Consider the following 19858-nt stretch of genomic DNA (forward strand, 5'->3'; position numbering starts at 1 on the left):
AAAGCACAGAGGAAAATTTAATGAAAAACACAGAGAAATGGGAGTGCCTCGGGAGCACTATGATGGGTGCTCAGTAAACCTAAGGTCCCTGTGGCAAGGGAGATAGGACAAACCAATGTGTTGTCCTACAATATTCCACCATAATGTGCCGTTATTTGTCACCAATCTAATCGTCCTGCCCTTTTTTCACTTGTTTTAAATCTACTTCATGATTGGAAAGGAATCTTAACACCATAAGCACATATATATGTATACACACATATTTGCGTATGTTTGAAATGTTTTGTCTATGCCACAGTGATTAGTAGTTTTACTCCCTGGTGGCATCCCTTGTGAAATATGAATATCACTCTATCAGTGTCAACACTGACATCCCATTGTTCATCGATTTACTCAAGCAGGTACCAGTAATTGTCTCCATTCGTCCCAGTCCTGAAATTTTAGCAGCCTCTCCTTATTCGTCTTTCCCAACGTATTGGAGCCTCTTTCAGGGTCAAGGTAATGAGACCCGTTATTGTTACTATTTCTGGCATATCGAATATGCCACGGGTATCTTTCCAGGCTCTGCCGTTGGAGTGGGATATTCTTGGTAGCTTAAAACTGCCAGTTTAACAAGTTAAAGTTTAAAGCATAGTTTGAAAAACACTGGATGAATTTTTCTTCACTGTTGAAGAGATCAGAAGTTAGGGTATATGCTTAGAGCATGCCTGACACAGTTTGGATTCCTCACATCATAACCTACCAAGCATCTGCCAGTGTGATCCTGCAGCTTCCCAGGACCATAGAGTTGGTCTGGGCAAAACAATCCCAGCACATCCTCGGATGCTTGCATTGAATGACTGGCTGGTTAGCAGAGTATCGTAAGCAGGGGACCTGAACACTGCTTCAGAGCCCTTCTTTTCCCAAAAAAAAAATGTTTTATTGAAGTAACCAATGGGTTGGACTATAGCTATAATACAAAGGTAGGGGGTTTTCCCTATATGCACCTGACATTGGTTCAATCTTCAACATCCAATATGGTCCTCTGAGCACCACCACCTGAGTACAAACGTAGTAATAAGTCCAGAGCACTGTCAACTATAGCCCTTCTCCCATCTCCCCAAAAAGAAGTAACCATTGGTTTATAAAATATATAGGCTTGTACATTATTAAATATATTCGAGTGTACATTATAAGTTAGTATCTCTACTATGTCATATTCATTTCTGAAAGTCTACTTTCTTTTTATCTGTTAATTTTATAATTAAACTGTTTGTTCTAGATTACCTATACCCTGACCCTTCTCTTTTTTGGTAAATTCTAATTTGTTTAAATTTTCTTAAACTAAAAGGTGGGTTTTATTTTATTTTACTTTGTGTGTGTGTTGTTTGTTACTCTCCACTGTAATAAAATTATAGTCATTTTACTTCTTTTGTAGCTTATTTCACTGAGTATAATACCTTCTATAATGATATTGTTTTATCCATCTTTTTGCAGGTGGCAGGATTTAATTTTTAGATAGCTGAATATTATATCATATCTTTAGTCATTTGTCACTGGGCACTTAGATTGTTTCCAGTATTTGACGAATGTAAACAATTCTGCATGTCAATATATCATTTATTATAGTATATTATTTTTAAATATTTATTGTATTTTCTGTAATAAATACAATAAATATATAAATGAGTATATAAAAACAATAAAAGGATAACCAAAACAAGGCATTTAAAGTCAGTACATCACGACCCTCTATGAGCTGTATTACGGATTCACTACCAGGATCTTACCATTCTACAAGGAAGTGATCATTGATGTCAAGAGAGGAGTTCGTCAGGGTGATACCATTTCACCAAAACTCTTCAGTGCCACACACGAGAATGTCATGTGACAACTGGAATGAGAAGAAATGGGAGTGAAGAAAGATGGTCAGCAACTACACCACCTCTGCTTCACTGATGACATCGTTCTAATAACACCAAACATTAGCCAAGTAGCACAAATGCTGGCCAACTTCAACCGTGAGTGTGAAAAGGTTGAACTACAGCTGAATGTCACAAAGACAATATTTATGAGAAACAGACTCATTCCTGACATTCCATTCATTCTCAATGGAATGAACATTCCGGATGCAACAGTTATGTGTAACTAGGTCTAGAAGTCAACATGACAAATGACCTGGTATCTGAGTTGTTCAGGAGGAAGAGAGTGGCTTGAAACACCTTCAAGAGCATTGAAAAAATAGCTAAAAGGACAAAGAACCTCCGGCTCTGGGCATATCTCTTGGATTCCACTGTTCTTCCTGCATTATTGTATGCCTCAGAGACCTGGGCCCTGTGAAAACAGGATGAGAACGCTATACGGGTCTCCCAAAGAGGAATTGAAAGAGCTATGCTTGGAGAATCATTCTTCACTCAAGTGAAAGAAAGAATCCGGAGTTCTGACCTCTGTAGATGATCGAGAATCAGGGACACTGTCTTGTTGCCAAGGCTTCAAAAATCAGATGGGCTGGACACATAATGCGATTTTGAGACAACTGCTGGACTAGAGCCATTATCGACTGGATTCCACAGGACATCAAAATATCACGTGGCTGCCCACCTACGAAGATGGTCAGACTTCTTCATCAAGACCCTGAACAATCAGTTTGAGGCTCTTCGTGTTCCTGGAGCAAGCAGACACCATTGGACTGCACTAGCACTTGGCAGGGACAAATAGAGATGTTACTGGTGCCCGCTAAAGCAAATCAATGAGGAATGGGATGTCAAGTGATCAAGTGATATTTATTGTATACATTTATTTTTATATGTGAGCTCAAATTCTGGGTGCATGATGCATGAGTTTGGTGGTTGAAAAGAGTTCCTCCAAGAGTTATGCATTAGGTGTCCAGTGCCAGACCACCCCAGGTGGGAATGGGTTTTATGCCTTGGCCTGTTTTCCCTGACAGCTCGGTCATGGCCGCCATCTTCCAGAAGCATAGGGACAGCAAGGGAGGGGCCCACAGTGACGAGGAACGAAGGGCCTCATGTGATGGGGGCAGAGCTGGCCCTTTCTTCCCTGGCCCTTTCCTCCCTTCACCTACAAGACCCCAAGTTGCTACCCATGAACGAGCCCTCTGGCTGCTGATCTAGCTGCTTACCGACCATGATCCCAGAGACTCAGAAACAAATTTTGGAACCCAGCAGCTTTAGGCAGAAATGCATCCAGACTGCGCATTAGGTGTCTGGCGCCGGACTACCCCACGTAGAAATGAATGGGTCCCATGCCTTGGCCTATTTCCCATGTTGCCTTGGTCACTGCCACCATCTTCCAGAAGCCTAGGGACAGCTAGGGAGGAGCCCTCAATGACAAGGAATGCGAAGCCTCTTGGATGGGGTAGAGGCGGCCCTTATCCCTCCACCCCGCACCAATGAGACCCAGAGTTACCATCCACAAATGAACCCTCTAGCTGCTGATCGAGTTGCTTATTGACCATGATCCCAGAGACTCAGAAATAAAGTTTGGAACACAGCAGCTTTTGGCAGAAGTCCCTCCAGATCTAATTATTAAACCTTCAGAATTTTGTTGTGGCCACGCATCATCATATGCAATTCATAATCAGCAATAGAAAACAAATTGTCTAATGTTGCCTTTTTGACAGATCTGAGTGTTGGGATAAAATCCCAAATAATAATGGTGGGTCTGGTGTCAAAATACTGAATGTAATCAAAGTAGAGGGAAAGTAATGTGAAAGTTGTCTGCCACACAGATAGGGGGAGGGTGTGGGATGGGAGGGATACTGGGGTTGTTGGTGGTGGAAAATGTACACTGGTGAAAGGTCAGGTGTATCATCATTGTATGACTGAGACTTAAACCCAAAAGCTTTGTTACTGCTCTCACGGTGTTTCAATTAAAAAATAAAATGCAAAAAATTCCTACAGCTGGCAGACAGCAGCAAGGAATGGAGGAACAGGGGCCCCAGGCTGGTTGGCGATCAGTGACCATTTTTCTCACAGCATAGTTTTATAGAGATAGTGAAGAGTGGGGCACACATAGGTGGGGTTGAACACTAGCATAACAATGAACAGCTGTGAATTCCTCCTTCGGGGAAATTCTAGGAGATTAACTCCAGGACAAAGTCTCTTCTGTGGGTTCTGCGCTCTTGATTACAAGGAGATCTAGATTACAAGGGCGGAATTCCATCTAAGGGTGTATTGCTTTCTCCTTTCCTCAGCTAGTAATCCATTTAAACAATCATGGTGAATTTACTTCTTACTAATATTTCTCGTCATTTTGTATGAACACAGTAAGAAATATATTAATAGCATAAAGGATGTTTCTTCCTGGGGACATCTTGTCATATATCCCAGACTAGAGTCCTCAGGACAGGTTAGTCTTTCCTAACCCCAGCAAGGTCCTTATTCAGTTCATTCTGTTTGAGTCATGACAGAGTTTGTTTCATGACTGTGCTCTTAACTTATTTTAATTACCTTGCAGGGACCCTTTTTTTGTGACTGTTAGGGCAACACAACTAAGGCTTAAGTCAAATAAATATGATTGATGTCCAAGAGTATATATTATTCAGACTCAATTAATTCCCACGATACAAAAGCATAGCATCAACTGTCTTCCTGTGTCTATATATAAAGGACACTGTTAAACAATGCAAAAGACATAAAGGAAAGAAAAAAGAAATATAGAATTAGGAGTGTCAGATGGAATCGGATGTGTCTCAGAAGCACTGTGATGGGAGTAACTCAATAAACCTAAGCTCCTTAAGAGAAGGAAGAACAAAACAATGTTAGATAACACACGCACACACACACACACACACACATACACATATTATGACATTCCAGTATTATTCCATTAATCTTTCTACTTGTTACAGCATAGAATTTCATATTTAAAAGCCAGTCACATGTTATGTAGTGATCAATATACTATGCTAATCTATACACACTGTATTGTAGAAAACAATATAAGTATTTATTAGCTGATAGGGCTGGAGCAATAGCACAGGGGTAGGGTGTTTACCTTGCATGCAGCCCACGTGGCCAACCTGAGTTCGATTCCTCTGCCCCTCTCAGAGAGCCTGGCAAGCTACCTGTGATGTATTCTATATGCCAAACACAGTAACAGCAAGTCTCAAAATGGAGACGGTACTGGGCCCGCTCAAACAAATTGATGAACAATGGGAGGAGAGTGCTACAGTGCAATTAGCTGATAATTTAGGCAAAAAGAAATGTTTTCTATTTCCTCAAATTCCCTGCTTCTATTTTAAATGAGGAACAATGAATAAGAAGAAGTAGATCCTGAAAATTCACATTAGGAAGTATAATTTATTTAATTTCTTTTAAAGAGGCAAGACAGTGTCTATTGAATAAAACTTAGATAGATGTGAAGGGAGAGAAAGAGAGGAAATACATGTTTAAGAGAGAACATGAACTTCACCAGAATGAATAAAAGCTGTAAGCAATGAACAGGAAAAATACATGTTTAAGGGAGAGCAGGAACTTGAAAAGCAAGGTAAGAAATGTAGTTTAAAAACAAAGTGCACAGAAGGCAGAATCAATTATATTGCATTACTTTTTAAAAATATTTTGTGTAATTGAATATATTTTAAACAGTTCAACTATTGGTTGACCAACAGTTCAGCCCATCTATTTTGGGGGTAAGGTGGCAGGGGCACAGCGGCAGTGTCCAGGTCTCTGCACTCAAGAATCACTCCTGGCAGAGCCTGTGTTGATATGTGCAAGAAAAACACCCTATCTACTGTACTATTGTTCTGCCCTCACCAAATTAAAAAAAATTTTCGTACTTAAATTTAATTTCAGGGAAGAATCAGATGTGGGATCAGGGATCAAACTATTTTATGATCTGAGCTGTTGTGATAACACTACTTCATATAATTTTTATTTATTAAAAAATTAAAACAGGAGGCAGAACGATAGTACAGAGTATAGAGTGTTTGCATCACACAGGGTCGAACTGGTTTAATCCCCGACTTCCCATCTGGTCCCCTGACCACCACCAGGACTGATCCTTGGAGCACAGAGCCAGGAGTTGCCTCTGACCATTATCAGGTGTGGCCCTCAAAGCAAAACAGAACAAAATAGTGGCTTAACGCAGTCAAGTAAGGAAAGGGTTAAAATATACACACATTTTCACTGTATATTTAATACTGATTTTTCTCACTTATCCAGGTACCTGCCATGTGACAGGGCCCCTTCCTAGAACTGTGTGTCTAACTAGATCCCCTGAGAAAGGCCGGTTTTCATCCTTGGTCTGCGGGGGACGGGAATTGTGTCACACCGCACGAACCCAAAGCTGAGCCGTTTCGGCACAATCTGCTCACTCATCCAGGTACCCACCCGCTGGCAGGGCCCCTTCCCAGAGCCATGGCCACGTCCCCCACATATCCCATAGGAACCATACATTACTTTCTGAAATGGAACTTTCACTAGGTTAGCTGAACCACCAGAAACACACTAGTGAATAATTCATTAAAGCCATCTCAATTAATTCTGCATCATAAGCAGAATTGTAACAGTGAGCATGAAGGTCTAACAGGTCACAATGGTAAAGCAACACAGAAGCCCACCAATCTTACTTATTGAAGAGGCTTGCCCAGAAGACACCAACAGTAATGAAGTGCTAGACAACCTCTCTGACAAAGAATTTAGAAGGGAGCTACTGAGGATGCTTATGGAGGTAAAAGAAACATTGTAAAGCAATGCCAATAAAAAAGAGGATTTGAAGGTAGAAATGAGGTAAATGCAAATAAAATTATGAACGAAAATGTCAGGTCTGAAAAACCTGGTAGGCAAATTGAAAAACTCAGTGGAAGGCCTCAGCAGCAGAGTAACAATAGCTGAGGACAGAATCAGGGAGCTCGAAGATGAAGTCCAGAGACTCTCCAGAAAAGAGCAGAAAATGGAAATGAGACTCACAATTCGGGAACAGATGGCAAGAGAAGATCGTGATGAAGCCAAGAGGAGTAACATGAGAATTATTGGAGTCCCAGAGGGACAGGAAGGAAACCCTGATGAAGAAGAAACTGTCAAAGACATCATTGCTATGACGTTTCCAGAGCTGAAGAAAACATGTGACCACATTCAGGAGGCCAAATGTACCAGCTAGGAGAAATTCGAATAAAAATACCCCAAGAAACATCCTGATCAAAATGACCAAAATGTTAGATAGAGACAAAATTCTGAAAGCAGCAAGATCAAAGAAATTGCCTATAAAGGAACATCCTTAAAATTCACAGGAGATTTGACTGATGAAACCCTCATGGCCCAAAAACAGTGGTGGGATACAGTGAAAAAACTCAATGAAATAAATGCCTCACAAAAAATACTTTACCCAGCTAGTTTCTCATTCATAACATTCATAACAGAAGGAACAACACACATTTTCAGACAAACAACAGCTCAGGAATTTCATAGACTCAAAACCATGGTTACAAGAGCAACTAAATGGGCTACTTTAAGACAAGACAGGCCCCTCAAATACACCAAATTTCAACAGAAAAATGGGACAAAACCGCATAACAATAATCTTTCTCAACGTCAAAGGGCTAACCGATCACAATCACGATCATCCTGTTCATCGATTGCCTCAAGCAGGCCCCAGTAATGTCTCCTTTGTCTTAGCCCTGAGATTTTAAAAAGTTCCATATTCAAAGCTCTTTCAGGGTTAGAAGAATGAGACCCATCATTGTTACTGGTATTGACATATTGGGTATGCCACAGGGAGTTTGCCAGACTCTGCTGTGTGGGCTAAACACACTAATTAAAAGACACAAAGTGGCAGGATGGATTAGAAAATTGAACCCAAAGTTCTGCTGCCTCCAAGAAATACATCTCAATAGTCAGAGCAAACACAGACTCAGAATCAAAGGCTGGCAAACAATCCTACAGGCAAACAACTCACATAAAAAAGCTGCGGTAGCCATCCTAGTATCAGACTACGTTTATTTCAGACTAAAGAAGGTCACAAGAGACAGTGAAGGCCATTTCTTATTGATCAAGGGATCGGTACAACAAGAAGAACTTACAATACTAAATGTATATGCACCTAATGAGGGACCAACAAAGTAATTAAAACAACTACTCAGACTTGGAGAAAGACGATAACAGTACAATACTCGTGGGAGATTTCAACACGCATTATCACCTCTTGATAGATCAACCAGACTCAAGCTAAACAAGGGTATACTTTATCTGAGGGAAAAAATGGAAGAAAGGTACTTAATATATATACATATATATATATATATATATATATATATGACACTTCATCCTCAAAAAGCTGAATACACATTCTTCTCAAGTGTGCATAGAACATTCTCCAAGATTGACCACATGCTGAACCACAATACATACCTCCATAAAATTAAGAAGATAGAGATTGTATCAGAAATCTTCTCAGACCACAATGCACTGAAATGAGAAGTAAATCACGCACAAACAGAAAACTAAATCAAACACCTGGAAATTAAAAAGCTCACTATTGGACAATGAGTGGCTTAGAAAGGAAATTGAAGAGGAAATCAAAAGATTCCTGGAAACAAACAAAAATGAGGACAGGAGTTACCAAAACTTGTGGGACACAGCAAACGCTGTGTTAAGAGGAAAGTTTATAGCTCTACAAGCATTCCTCAGAAAGGAGTGAGCCCACATAAGTAACCAAACCTCACAGCTTAAGAACTTGGAGAATGACCAACAAAAGGAGCCTAATTCGAACAGGAGGAAGGAAATAATAAAACTCACAGCAGAGGTTAATGAGATGGAAACCCAAAAAACAATCTGAAAGATTAATAAAACCAAGAGCTGATTCTTCTAGAAAATAAACAAGATCAATAAGCCTCTAGCAAAACTCATAAGGAAAGGGAGAAAGGAAACCCTAATAAACCGAATCAGAAATGAAAAGGGGGTCATTACAACAGAAACTACAGAAATTCAAAAGATCCTCAGGGAGTACTTTGAGAAGCTGTATGCCACGGAATACAAAAACCTCGAGGAAATGAACAAATTCCTAGATTCCTATAGCCTGCCAAAGCTGACCCAAGAAGACCTGGAATACCTGAACAGACCTATCACCATCAAGAAAATTGGAACAGTAATAAAAAGTCTCCCCAAGCACAAAAGTACCTGCCCAGATGGATTCACTAGTGAATTCTTCCAAATCTTTAAAGAGGACTTACTCCCAATCCTCTTTACGCTTTTCCACAAAATTGAAATATCAAAAACACTCCCGAAAAGTTTCTATGAAACAAGTATCACCCTGATACCAAAAGCAGACAGAGATACCACACATAAAGAGAATTACAGGGCGATATCCCTGATAAACACAGATCCAAAGATCCTCAAACAAACTATTAGCAAATAGAATCCAACTTATCATCAAAAATATCATACAACATGACCAAGTAGGATTCCTACCAGGGATGTAACAATGGTTTAACATTAGGAAATCGATCAACATAATCCATCATATCAACAAAAGAAAAGATAAAAACCAATGATCATATCAATATATGCAGAGAAAGCATTTGACAAGATCTAGATCCATTGGGGCTGGAGTGATAGCAGAGTGGGTAGGATATTTGCCTCGCATGCGGCTGACCCGGGTTCAATTCCCAGAATCACATATGGTCCCCCAAGCACTGCCAGGAGTAATTCAGAGTGTGAAGCCAGGAGTAACCCCTGAGTATCGCTGGGTGTGATCCAAAAACAAACAAACAAACAAAGAAACAAACAAACAAAAACATTAAAAAAAAAAGATCCAGCACCCGTTTATGATGAAAACTCTCAGCAAAATAGGCATTGAAGGAACTTTCCTCAATATAGTCATAGCCATCTACCACAAGCCCACAGCAGTATCATTCTCAATGGGGAAAAACAATAAGCCTTCCCTCTAAGATCGGGCACAAGACAATGTTGCCCTCTTTTGTCACTCCTATTCAATATAGTACTGGTAGTCCTGGCCATTGCAGTTAGGCAAGAGAAAGGTGTCAAAGGAATACAGATAGGAAAGGAAGAGGTCATACTATCACTATTTGCAGATGATATGATACCATACTTAGAAAACCCTAAAGATTCTACAGAAAAGCTCCTAGAAACAATAGGTCAGTTTAGTAAACTGGCAGGCTACAAAATCAATACACAAAAGTCCGTGACTTTCTTATATAAAAATAACAAAGTTATTTGAAGATAAGATATAAGAAGAAATAGACATTAAAAAACAATCCTGTTCACAATAGTACCTCAGAAAATCAAGTATCTCGGAATCAACTTAACTAAAGAAAAGGACCTATCCAAGGAAAATTACAAAACACTACTTCAAGAAATAAAAGAGGACACTAGGAAATGGAGACATATCCTCTGCTCGTGGACAGGGAGGATTAACACTACCAAAATAGCAATACTGCCCAATGCATTATACAAATTCAATGTGGTCCCTATCAGGATACCCATGACATTTTCAAAGAAATAGACAATACACTCCTGAAATTCATATGGGACAATAAACCCCCATGAATGGCTAAAAGAATCCTGGGGAAAAAGAAGATGGGTGGCATCACCTTTCCCAACTTCAAATTGTACTACAAAGCAATAGTAATTAAGACAGCATGGTACTGGGCTAGAAACAGACCTGCAGATCAATGGAACAGAGTCGAATATTCTGTCACAGACCCCCAAATATTTGACCACTTAATCTTTGACAAGGGAGCAAGAAATGTGAAGTGGAACAAGGAAATCCTGTTCAACAAGTGATAGCTACCTGCAAATAAATGAACTCTGTATAACTACCTGCAAATAAATGAACTCTGACCTCTGTGTAATGTCATACACAAAAGTCAGATCAAAGTGGATTAAAGATCTCAATATCAGACATGAATCCATAGGGGCATAGAGGAAAATGTAGGCAGGACTCTCCACAACATTGAAACTAAAAGCATCTTTAACGATGAAACAGCACTGACCATGCAAGTGGAGGCAAACATAAACAAATGGGACTAATCAAACTAAGAAGCTTCTGCACTTCAAAGGAAAAAATGACCAAAATACAGAGAGAGCCCACAGAATGGGAAAGAATACATACCCAATACCCATCTGATAAGGGATTAACATCCAGTATATACAAGACACTAGTAGTATTGCACAAGAAAAGGCCTCCAACCCCATCAAAAAATGGGGAGAAGAAATGAACAGAAGTTTCCTTAAAAAAGAAATACAAATGGACAAAAGGCACATGAAAAAATGCTTCACATCACTAGCCATCAGGGAGATGCAAATCAAAACAACAATGAGGTAGCATCTCATACAACAGAGACTGGCACACATTCAAAAGAACAAAAGCAACCAGTGCTGGCGTGGATGTGCGGAAAAAGGAACACTCTTTCACTATTGGTGGGAATGCCCACTAGTCCAGCTTTTCTGGAAAACAATATGGACAGTTCTTCAAAAACTATAAATTGAGCTTCCATATGACCCTGAATTACCACTTCTGGGAATACATCCAGAGGATGCAAAAGAGCACAGTAGAAACAACATCTGTACCTATATGTTTATTGCAGCACTGTTCACAATAGCCAAAATCTGGAAACAACCCAAGTGCCCTAGAACAGATGACTGGTTAAAGAAACTTTTTCCATCTACACAGTGGAATACTATGCAGCTGTCAAGAGAGATGAAGTCATGAACTTTGCTTATATATGGATAGACATGGAGAGTATCATGCTAAGTGAAATGAGTCAGAAAGAGAGGGACAGACATAGAAGGACTGCACTCATTTGTGGAGTATAAAACAACATAATATGAGGCATACACCTAAGGATAGTAGATACATGGGACAGATTGATTGCTCCATTGCTGGAAGCCTGCCTCATGAGCAAAGGGGATAAAGAAGCTGGAATAGAGAAGGGATCACTAAGAAAAAGATGGATGGAGGAATCAGTCGGGTTGGGAGATATGTGCAGAAAGTGGTTAAAGGATCAAACATGGTAACCTCTCAGGGTTTGTATTGCAAACTATAATGCCCAGAATTAGAGAGATATTATGGTGAATCATGTCTACCATGGAGGCAGGGGGAGGATGGGTAAGGGGAGGGATACTGGGGATATTGGTGGTGGGGAATGTGCACTGGTAGAAGGATTGGTGTTTGATCATTGTGTGATTGTAACCCAAACATAAAAGCTTGTAACTATTTTATGGTGATTCAATAAAATTTTTTTAAAAAAAGATTGATTTTTCATTTTTGAGTAATCTCACAAATAATAATTATATATGAAAGCTTATCAGTAGACATAATTCTAATTAAGTAAGTTTTAAAGATTTATTTTACTATAGTTAAGAAGTTTGTTTATTGTTTTAAGTTACAATACAGTTGGCAGAGAATACTCAATGTGTAATGCTTAAAAATACATACTTTGTTATTTTTTATGGCAAATATCTGTATGTTACAGAGTTGGGAAATCTCTTTAAGAATGTCAGCGTTCTAGGTTGTCTTCTGAAGTTGTCATTCCCCTCTTGGCTTTACAAAATGGCTATAGCAAATTTAATGATAGTATTTGAATAGAAAATAAACAAAGGCAAGAAGGATTGGTTACCTATACTTGTCACAGATAAGGAAAACATGCTGTATATATATATATATATATATATGTGTGTGTGTGTGTGTGTGTGTGTATGTGTATATATATATATGTTCAGTAGAACAACCAGATAAAGTGTCATGCCCATGATTAAATCAATCCAATCACTGCAAGAAGGACATTTAAGTTACCGCATAGCTTTATAAGCACCAAACTGTCAGCCTGCCTCAGCGTGGAAAGCTCATTCCTGAAGTAGCAGCCTGCCCAATGTCATGCAGAGTTGAGAGAGAATTGCTATTGAGTATGCATCATCATAGCCTGACCTAGATAGGCATGGAAAATGCAACATTACAGTTAAACGACAAGGAAAAAACTATTTAAACAAAAGTTTCCCAATCGCTCTTGCTAAAGAGCATGTTGATGATTTATGTGAACAAACTGAGGGGCACATGGATTAGATTTCTCCTAAAATATACATGGGTTTAGATTGTAGGGAGAAGTTCTTTGGAAAACATGTTCTGAGTTTAACCAAACCAAAAAGGGGGTGGGGTGGGGTGAACAGAGTGTCTCAGACAGCTGACAATCAAAACTCACCTACCCAGAATTCCCTCCCGAGTGTGGTTTGTTGAATGCAGGAAGCCAGTGTGCTGTGGCCCTAATAGTTCAGCCCTAGCCAGAGAGTCAGCATGCAGCAACAGCTTGCACAGGAAAGGACCAGGAAAATGGATTCACACTGGTTATTTAACTAACTGCACAAAGTGATTTATCTAATTTTCTGCCTCTCTTACATGCAGCTAGCACCATGTTGTTAGGAAGTCAAAGGGGAGGTTCAGAATCCTTCCCCTGGGAAGCCTTTGTCTCCTTGAGAAATGAAGGCCTTCAGCGTGCAAGGGAGCCTCTGAGGGCTGTGGTGCACTCAGCGCTCTCCTCCCACACAGCACATTTAACTTTGAGAAAAACCCCAAATACCGGGTCTTAAGGCATTTTTTCCTTTTTAACTCAAATGTATTTTAAAGGAAATTTGATCCATATGTTTGTAAACCATTCATACTTAAATCATCATAATTGTTTTGTAAGGTCTTAAAATCCAAGAAGCCTTTGGGATATCCATCCTTCCTTCCTTCCTTCCTTCCTTCCTTCCTTCCTTCCTTCCTTCCTTCCTCCCTCCCTCCCTCCCTCCCTCCTCCCTCCTTCCCTCTCTCTCTTCTCCCTTCCTCCCTTCTTCTCTTCCTTCCTCCCTCCCTTCTTTTTTCTTCCCTTCCTTCCCCTTTCTCCCTTCCTTGCTTTCTGTCTGTCTTTGCTACTCAGTTGATTGAACCCAGAGAGAATTAACTTCCTACAAAGTTGACCGAACCCAGGGACAATGACCTCCAGAAGTGAAGCTGTGGAAGGCCCAAGTACTATGAACTCACAGGATCTAAATGGCCTGTGAGCTTGGCAGATGGTACAGTGAGTCAAACACACTGACTGGTGCAGTCACACTCCTCTTTTTCAGGTGCTGGCCCTAAATCAAGAAGTTGTTGGATTATGCATGTCCCAATCGCATCTTTGTGTGCTGACATGATGCAATGGTCCAAAGACCAATGAAAGCAGAAAGCTAATTCAATCCTCAACCATCAATAAGGTCTTTTGAAAACTGGTCTTTCTAGGCTTGTAACTGCTTCTAAATGCTCCCCCTAAAGCCCCCAAATAACTGCAACAAACAATTTTTTTTCGGGGCATTAACTAAAATTCCTGGAGATTTAAGATACTGACTGCCAGATTGGTAAAATGCATTAATGTTTATGGTGATTATGATTATGAGAACTAATAGTAAATACTTGCATATACCTGAGATGGAGCCCAATCATGTTACTTCAAAAGAAAGCCTCAGTGTAAACTATTTTGGAAAGTAGCTCACGGGAAAAATCCGACATCAGTCGAGACCCATAGAATTGCTGCTAAAGAGAGAGGCAGACAAATCAAACTCTCCCTGGACCCCTTCCAATATTTCAGAATACTAAAGAAGAAAAATGACCATCTTAATTGTATATTTTCTTTTAATAATTTTTCATTACTACCAATTTGGATAGGCTACTTATAAAATATTAAAGTTTTAATTGTATCCAGCACAATAGAAGTCAAAAAATTGGTGTAGCTAGAAGTGTTACATAGCACAATTAGTTCCTATGTGTTCTGGTAAAACAAATGGCTGCATAGTCACCAATCTCCCCAGACTTGGCTCTGTCTGCAGCTGTCAGCTCAGTTCAAAGTCCTTTGCTTGTGAATGAGACTAAGACTGGAGACTTAGTTTATTGCGGGCCCTTTAGTTTTCCTGAGCCACACAAGTCACAGACCAGGCTGGGGTCATGTGTACAGAGAAGCCAAATTTTTCCTACCACACGAATAGCAGTTCGAAGTCTGTTTGCTCCAATCACAAGCTTTTAGCCCTGCAATTCCCTGTAAAGGGCAGTATGCTCACCACTTTTAACCCAAAGTTTCTCTAAGTCTTGAATATAAAAAACACTTAGTAGTTCAATGCAGAAGCAACACTGATGACTGTGGCCTTTTTTTCCCCAGAAGAACAAAAAATATTTTCACACCTTTTGATAGTAATCTTAATACCAGGGTGTCATGTTTCCTTTCATGGTCATGAAAAGGTTTTCATTGTTAAATATATCTCAGCAGCTTAAGTGATAGGAGTGTGAAAATTACATGAAAGAAAATAATTTTTTAGAGTGAACAGAGGATAAAAGTCAAACTAAAGAAACATTTATTACACTGAAGCAAACATCAAAAAGACTGCTTGAAACACACATCAGAATAACTGAAGGAATTGATTAAACTGTTAAAAATCTCCTGGGTCTTATTGTGTGTCACTTTTACAAGACAAAGGGGTAAACTGTACTCCATGAATAATACCAGAGACTCTATAAAGCAAATGTTTACAAACTATTCTGGATTGTTTAACCCAAAATGCTTCCCTCCAGCCTCAGTATTGTGTGTCTACATGAAGTTTGAAAAGCTTTTCAAGATAAGGAGGGCCAGCAAGCACTTAAGAGCCAGTGGGGCATCATTTTTGCTGTTAACCTGATATGGACTGATCTACTGATAGTCAATTTGTGGTTTGAAAAGTGATGAAAGACATGCCCGCAAAGTGAAAGTGTTAGAGCAATCCCCAGAAAAGTAAAAGGATAAAGCACAAAAAAAACAGTGAAAGAAAAAGAGTCTGTTTTGTAATTTTTCACCTTGTTCACCACGTTAAAATATTCTTTTAGAGTGATCAAACTCTCACTGGGCTTCCAGTTAAAGGAACTCAATCCAGGCTCTTGCTTCTGTGACAGCCTCTCACAAACTCTGATGTGCCCTTCTCTATGCGAGAATCAGGTAGAGCTAATGAGTGAAGAACTGCATTCTGTGGACTACGATTTCCTCAAACTTCCTTTTTCCAGATTTGCTTCCTCCAACTAAAAGGATATTTTTGTCATATTTTAATTTTAACAGATTTATTGTGTTATAATTGACACACAAATTTTCTCTGCTATCTGAAAGTCAAACATACATTTGGTATGATATGGTAGATTATTTTTTGACCTGAAAATGTTCAAATAATCTCCACATAGAATAAACGTTTTGTGTTTTCATACTGCAACAAAGGAGTGCTTCACTTCCAGAGATCACAAATTTCTATAGTAATGATATATAAATATGAATTTAATAAATTTTGACTTTTGTATAGACTGCTGAAATTATCTCAACAATTAAGAAAATTAAAACAGAAATTACCCTCCTCAATTTTGTCATGATCCTTTGAAAAATTGTACCACCTCTTCTTTTCCTTCAAAGATACTCTTGTCTAGTTTCTATACATAATTTATATTTTCTAGTATATATAATTGGAATTGAGTAGAATATAAATGTTGGGGGTGTCATCTTTTTCATCATAATTATTATGAGATTATTCATTTATGAGTTTATTTTTATGAGATTTGTTGTGTGTCAGATTTCATTTATTTTTAGTACCAAGTAAAGTTATTTTATGGATATACCACAATTTGCTTATTCAGTCATTTGTCTATGGTAAAATTATATGTAGTGTTGCTTTCTTCAGCTGAATTGATCTAGTGTGTATGCTTTTTAAAAGGCTCTGGAGTGCTTTAATAATTAGGTATAAGTCATAAAGTCATTGAATAGCAATAATAAAAAAGGCAACAATTTAAAATAAACAGAAGTGTTGGTTCTTATTGAATTACAGTGTGGGCAACAAACAGCATATATAAAATTACCAGAGAATAGATAATTAAAAAAATTTAACAGAAAGAAATAATGAATAAAAAGTAAAGTAAGTTCTGATTACAAAATGTGTCCCAAACCTGGAATAACTCACTCTAGAGGGAATTTATGTTTCATAAGGAATTGGCTATCTGTGTCCTTCACTGAGACTGTGATACAAGCTTTGCAGGCTCTGAGAGTTGAATTAATGAAACAGAATATTGAGAACAATTTTCCTTCCTGCCAGCCATTTGGACGCTGGTCTTCTATGTCTGTAACTGGTGTGCCTGAAGACAAGTTATCACTTAAACTAAGAAAATCAAAAGGAAACAAAACAAAAATATACATAAGTTGATTAATGTTAACTACGAAAAGATATGATGTTAGGAGGCATATTTGATGTTCTGCCTGAAAATCAATAAAAGCTTATTGAAGTGTTCCCTGTCACAATCACTCATACAACATAAGTAATGAAGTTTATTTCTTTTTTGGCTTCAGAATAAAAGGAGGGATGGGTACTCGATCATTGTATAACTGAAACCCAAGCACAAAAGTTTATAAATCTACAATTGTACCTTATGGTGTTTCACTAATAAAAATTTTTTTAAAAAAGAATGTTAATTATTTCTTGGTCATAGAAAAATACGAGGGAAGAAAAATGCCTTAAATGGAGTGATCCTGCACTGCTCTTCCTTGGCTTCAACTGATTCTGAGGGTTATTGCTATATGTTGTCGCATACCTTGGGAAATTCTAATTCATTGTAAAGGTAAGTGTGTGTTTGAAAGAACATTTGTATTTTCTTATGTTTGTGCACATTCTAAGTATAGAATAGTATGTAGCACTAGCAATGTAGCACTATCCTCGCCTTGTTGATTGATTTGCTTGAGCGGGCCCAGTAATGCCTCCATTGTGAGACTTGTTGTGGTTACTTTGTTTGGCATATCGAATACATCATGGGGAGCTTGCCAGGCTTTGCCATGCGGGCAAGATACTCTCGGTGGCTTGCCAGGCTCTCTGAAAGGGGCAGAGGAATCGAACCCAGGTCGGCTGAGTCAGCCGCATGCAAGACAAACGCCCATAGAATAGTATGAGAATGGTAAATATATGATATATTGATCAGATATAGAAATCTCTTGAAACAAATCTTGCCTTTTTGCAAGTAAGACTACAGAGCACATTTCCACTTGTAATGAAAAGTCACCATTATTTATTGAAGTATTCTGTTAGAGGCCTAAAGCTTTTACTAATGTATTTCTATTGTTCATAAAAACTCAAATGTTTGGGCCATATTAATAAACTATGGGCTTATAAAAGGTATTAAAATTTCATGCGTCAGGAATCCAGTGTAGGTGGATGTGATGTTTGCCTTGCATGCAACTGAACTTAGTTCGATCCTTAACATAACATGTGGTCCCGTCAGCCCACCAGAAGTGATCCCTGAGTGCAGAGCCAGAAATAAGCCATGTGAACAGCTGAGCAGATTCCGAAGTTTCCCCCTACCAAAAACCGAAATCTGATGTTGGGCCAGAGGAATAATGTTTTTCATATGGATGACCCAACCTGGCTGTGCAGGCCTGACCAGCAGCACAATCCTGGGCCTGCCTTGGGCCACCAAATTAGCTCTGAAAGAATCTCTGGGAGTGATCTTCAGTCTCCCAAATCCTACTCCAAAAATGTCCTGAGTCCAGATGGAGAGAACACTAAAATATGAGCCAAGAAATGTCCTCCTTTGAACTGCATATACTTTTCTGCAATCCATCACCATCTCAGAGGATATATTTCCAATCTATTAAATGAGGTTGAGCCTGCTGCATCTTTTGGGACCTTCAGCTCAAGTGCTCTGTAAGGAGGTGAGTTGCACTTCAGAGCTTTATTATTCATGGCATTGTTTTGACATCATTTCAGGTGATGAGGCGGATTTTGAATATTGTTCTCCCAACCACACCAGAAAGCTAAGTTCTTTATTTTATGAAACTAAATTTTTGCCATTTTATTGAAATGCCGGAATTTATAATACTGTTAATTATACTTTTTATGCACACATCATTCCAATACTACACTTTTAACCAGTACCTGCTTCTCTCTACCAGTGTCTCAAGGGCCCTTCCGAGCCATGCCATCTTCCATGTAACTCAGTCCTGTAGACAAAATCTCCAGTTCTGATGACATTCACCATTGCTCTTTTCCCGTTATTATTTTCTTTACACCCACATACAAGAGATATCTTTATTTATTGTGGAGGTGGTAACACCAACATTCATACTGATGAATAAAGCTAAGCTTCTGAAATTCCAAAATATTGTAACTTCATTGTAAGTTGATTGAGGAAATTTTAAAAAAAAACTATTTCTTTCTTTTGTTATAAGTATACAACTTTTAAAAAGAACTGTCACTGTCACTGTCCTCCCATTGTTCATCAATTTGCTCGAGAGGGCCCAGTAACATTGTGAGACTTGTTACTGTATTTGGCATATCGAATATGTCACAGGGAGCTTGCCAGGCTTTGCTGTGCGGGCGATATGCTCTCGGTAGCTTGCCTGACTCTCCGAGAGGGGCAGAGGAATCAAACTCGGGCCGGCCATGTTGGCTGCATGCAAGGCAAATGCCTTACCTGCTGTGCTATTGGTCCCACCATTTAAAAAGAAATTATATGCTAATACATTTAAAATGAACGTGAAATCCTACAAGTATACAATTCAGTAGATGAATTCACCATTTAAGCTCTCCAAAGAAAATGGAAACTGTGTCTTACAAGGTTCCTTTGTCTCCATCAATAGATATCTGGAGTCCCAAGTTCTCTTAGCTAGTACTTGCAGGCCATGTCTCTGCCTCTTCCCCGGCATCACCTTTACACAGACTGGCATAAGTGTGGGAGAATGTGTTGAATGTTCAATCACTGGTTGTGCTTTGAACTAAAATCATTGATCAGTGCTTGAATCTCAAATGTTTGAGTGCTTGCTGGTGAATCTCAAATGTTTACAGCAGATACCTTTCATCTATTTTTATTTGAAGTCTTTGTTTAAGAATGACGTATTTAAAGTTTT

Source organism: Sorex fumeus, unplaced genomic scaffold, assembly GCF_029834395.1.
Source record: "Sorex fumeus unplaced genomic scaffold, SorFum_2.1 ptg000020l, whole genome shotgun sequence".
Taxonomy (NCBI): Eukaryota; Metazoa; Chordata; class Mammalia; order Eulipotyphla; family Soricidae; genus Sorex; species Sorex fumeus.